Below are 4,785 nucleotides of genomic sequence, written 5' to 3'. Positions count from 1 at the left end.
AACTAGAGGGCATAGGTTTAAGGTGAGAGGGGAGAGATACAAAAGCATCCAGAGGGGCAATTTTTTCACACAGAGGGTGGTGAGTGTCTGGAATAAGCTGCCAGAGGTAGTAGTAGAGGCAGGTACAATTTTGTCTTTTAAAAAGCATTTAGATAGTTACATGGGTACGATGGGTATAGAGGGATATGGGCCAAATGCGGGCAATTGGGATTAGCTTAGGGGTTTTAAAAAAGAAAGGGCGGCATGGACAAGTTGGGCCGAAGGGCCTGTTTCCATGCTGTAAACCTCTATGACTCTATGACTCTATGATACTCTTCAGTATCAGCCCACATTCTCACTAAACGCAAAAGTGGAGATATCTTTGTCATATTTATTTAATTTACACACACAAGTCTCAAGGAACTGATTGACAAAGTAGGAATATCTTTAAAACATCAGACTTTTGCCTAGCATAGGCCTTGCATCTATAGCCAGTGCATCAAACGTTGGTGTAGATAGTTCCCACTTCATAGAATCCCTACTGTACAGAAGAAGGCCATTCGGCCCATCAAGTCTGTATCGACCACATACCCACCCTCGGCCTATTCCCGTAACCTCACACATTTACCCTGCTAATCCCCCTGACACTAGGGTTAATTTAGCACGGCCAATCATTGTAACCTGCACATTTTTGGGCTGTGGGAGGAAACCAGAGCACCCGGAGGAAACCCACGCAGACACGGGGAAAAAGTGCAAACTCCACACAGACAGTGACCGAGGCTGGAATTGAACCTGGGTCCCAGGCGCTGTGAGGCAGCAGTGTGCCAGCCACTTAAATCATGCAGACTTCACTCAGGCTGAATGATAAAGATCCAACAGTGTTTCTGCCCGGTTTCAAACCGGGAACCTTTCGCATGTGAAACGAATGTGATAACCACTACACTACAGAAACAGCTTGTAGAACCAGAGAAAAGTTGCAGTGCAGAGAGTGTCCATTCAGCCCATTGTGTCTGCACTGGCCAGAAAATAGGTAAAAGAAATTAGCCACTCGCTTTAATCCCATTTTTCAGCACCTGGTCTGCAGCCTTGCAGGTTCCAGCACTTCAGATACAGATCCATGTACCTTCTAAATGAGTTGAGCATTTCAGCCTCAATAATCGACCGAGGCAGCGAATTCCAGATGCCCACCACCCTCTGGGTGAAAAGGCTTTTCCTCATGTCCCTTCTAATCCTTCTACCAATCACATCAAATCCATACCCCCTGGTAATTGATCCCTCAGCTAGAGGGAACAAGCTTTTCCTGTCTACCCTGTCTCGGCCCCTCAAAAATTTGTACCCCTCAATTAGATCACCCCTTAGCCTCCTCTGTTCTATGGAAAATAGCCCGAGCCTATCCAATCTCTCCTCATAGCTTCAAATTTCAAGCCCTGGCAACACCTCAAACATGAGGCTTCGTTTCAATATTAAAATATAGCCAAGGATGTTGTTGTGGGAAAAATCCACTCGTAGTCAGACTTCGAGATTCAGAAAATACGATTTATTTAACGGAGCTCCGTGGAGACAAGGCACATGTCTGTAGCAAACCTTCTCTCGGTAAAATGTCGGGAGCGGTCCATCTTTATACTTTTTACACAATGGATGGACCGGTGATTTGAACATTATCACATTGTTTAGGCAGGTACAAACAGATATAGACATTTAACATAGTATTGTTCTTATGAATGGGTACATTTCCTTATGTCTGTATCTATCAATGGTTGGTTTTGGCTCATTCAGGTGTTAATTGGTTTCCTCGCATTCATATTTTCCCGCCCTTCCTATGGCTAATCTATTCCCTTTGTTTCGGGTTTTTCTTATCTTCAAACATGTCTTGACCCTCGGCTTGGCTTCCTGAGGTGTTTGTTTACTCTGAGTCACTGTCTGTGATTTAGAAATGGCCTGTCTGTTAGGTTTTGATTTAAAGTGATTTCTGATAAGTGGGGGCCAGTGTCTGCTTTTAGGCTCCTTTCCCAGTTAACTCTTTATGTGCCAGGCAGCCATTTTAAAGTGTGTTCTCCTTGCATTTTCTCCTTACAGATGTCCTGTACACAGTTTTCCAGTGCTCAAGCATGCAAGGTGCAGCCACCCGAAATAGATTTCTGCCTGAATTGCTAAGCAACAGTAAATTCACAGCAATCCACTTAAAGGCAGCAGTAAACAGAAGCGAACTTGGTCTCTGATAGTGCAGAATGAGACATGGCCAAGCACTAACCTGTTTCAAACATCACCCAATTTTTGTTCTTATTGGTGGAGATGGAGGGGTAGCTTGGCATCCAGCAATATTGAATTGAATTTTAATTCAGCAATTCCAGTACGAAAACTCAAACTCAGCCCCAAAACATGGACAATGGGCCGGATTCTCTGACCTCGCATGTGGCTAGGATTCTCCAGTCCCGCTGCAATGAATGAAGATGTGGCTGAGTGTCAAATTCTCCGTTCTCGCTGGCAGTGGTGGTGGGGTGTGAACAGCTGGAAAATTCCGGCCAAACTCTTTAAATAGCAGTCACATTGCACAATATTTAATTAAAGTAATTATCCATATGTTAAAAAGGACTTTTATTTATATAGTGCCTTTTACAACCTGAGGTCATCCCAAAGTGCTTTACAACCAATGAATTGAATTGAATCAGGAGATTGATACAAAGCACTGAACCTTTCTGTCGATTTAACTATGTATCAAATCCAATATCTGTACTTTGAAACAAGATAGTTAAGTACAAAATGTTCATTATGCCAAAAAATAATAGGCACATCTGAGGAGCTTATTTAATTAGCTATTTTTTTCATCTGCTAGTGTAGCATTGCAAGATTATACACATTAACGATACAGTTATGACCAAAAGTATGAAATGCGCAAACTGCAGCCTTGTAGTATAAGGATCTGGCACATGTAGGGTAATGTGGGGCTGAGTACAGTACCACTTCCACAGTAACATTTGAGAGAGCATGAACACACCCAGGTTCAGATCAGATTTGGACAGGGCTGAATGCAGACCTAAGCACAGAGACAGCTCCAAGCTTTTATCCTTTACTGTATATTTGCAAATAGGTCTGGTGGTTCATAAAGACCTATGGTTAACCTGCTTAGGATTAGTAAGATTTCTTCTGACTTAACAAACTTAAGTCAGAAGACTTAAGTCCAAAGATGCGCGGGTCAGGTTGATTGGCCATGCTAAATTGCCCCTTAGTGTCAGGGGAACTAACAGGGTAAATATGTGGGGTTACGGGGATAGGCCTGGGTGGGCTTGTCGTCGGCGCAGGCTCGATGGGCTGAATGGCCTCTTTCTGCACTGTAAGGATTCTATGATTCTATGAACTGTAACCAGCATCCCACAACAGCACTCAGTGTCTATATTGTACATTTAAACTGCAATTGCTGACGTTGAGAACAGTAGCTTCAGTTCAGGTTCCAGTAGACAGAACCTTCCTATATTGCTTGACTCCCGTCTGGCTGGAACTTTTAACTGTTCTGTTTCACAGAGAGTGCTGTGCAAATCCAGTCCCGTACGCATACAGAGCTGTCTCCCAATGGTTGAGAGCACAGACACAGAAGAATCCCTGCCATCCTGCATTACCAAACCTTCATCTTTTCCTTGGAGTCTCCAGGAATTAAAGACTAATCTCCAGAATATAGGAGTATTAAAAAATGTTGTTCTCTAAAATTTTCCTGAACACTGTTGTTCATTAGTTAAAAAACTAGCAGACATGATGAAAAAGGGCTGTTTAATAGGCAGTGAAGTATCATCAAATCAGCAGTAAAGTGCCTATTTATGTGGCATACAAAGTGCACAAGTGTGCGTTATCACTGTTGCCTCACAACGCCAGGGACCCGTGTTTGATTACAGCCTCGGGTTATTGTCTGTGTGGAGATGTTCTCCCCATATCTGCGTGGGTTTCCTCCGGGTGATTCAGTTTCTTCCCACAGTCCAAAGATGTGCCGGTTAGGTGGATTAGCCATGCAAAATTGTCCCTTAGAGTCCCAAGATATGTAGGTTAGACGGATTAGCCATGGTAAAAATGTGTGGGGTTACGGGGATAGGGCAGGGGAGAGGCCTGGATATGATACCCTGTCAGAGAGTCAGTGCAGACTCAATGGGCCAAATAGTCTCCCACTACACTGTAGGAACTCTATGATTGGACAACGATAGACATGCCAGGTGCCCAATGGCAAAAGAGGTTGAGTCATAACTGTGGATTTGCTTTGGTGTAAAACGACTTCAGCCTCACATTGATGTTAAACTTGAAGTACAAATGTGCCTTTATATCAAGAAAAAAAGTCATAAAATAATGTGCAGCAGACATCAGCTGTTTGTCCGTTTGTTATTAAAATGGCCAGATTTCTCATCAAAATTCAGATACTTTCACCACTAAAACATTCCCAGAAGTTCAGGTGGACACAAACAGCTGATTACACATACATTTTTGTTCAATTTCTGATTCTTGCTCATTGAAATAAATACCTTTAGTGTAGCTTGAGTTTCTTTGATCCATATATCACCTGATATCAGAAATCTGCAGCATCATTAAGCATCATTAAGCAGTGAGGCGGCATGGTGGCACAGTGGTTAGCACTGCTGCCTCACAGCACCAGGTACCTGGGTTCGATTCCCGGCTTGGGTTACTGTCTGTGTGGAGTTTGCACGTTCTTCCCATGTCTGTGTGTGTTTCCTCCGGGTGCTCTGGTTTCCTCCCACAGTCCAAAGATGTGCGGGTTAGGTGCATTGGCCATGCTAAATTGTCCCTTAGTGTCAGTGGGACCAGTTAGGG

The 4,785-nt window shown here is 43.5% G+C and overlaps 1 non-coding gene across 1 annotated transcript; it reads right to left on the bottom strand.

Moving 5' to 3' along the window:
• Positions 1-858: 858 nt before the first annotated feature.
• Positions 859-931, bottom strand: trnav-cac (transfer RNA valine (anticodon CAC)). The gene has a single exon. It is a non-coding gene; the product is annotated as a tRNA-Val (tRNA).
• Positions 932-4,785: the final 3,854 nt, after the last annotated feature.

Source organism: Mustelus asterias, chromosome 25, assembly GCF_964213995.1.
Source record: "Mustelus asterias chromosome 25, sMusAst1.hap1.1, whole genome shotgun sequence".
NCBI lineage: Eukaryota > Metazoa > Chordata > Chondrichthyes > Carcharhiniformes > Triakidae > Mustelus > Mustelus asterias.
This window is presented reverse-complemented; position numbering and strand designations above follow the sequence as displayed.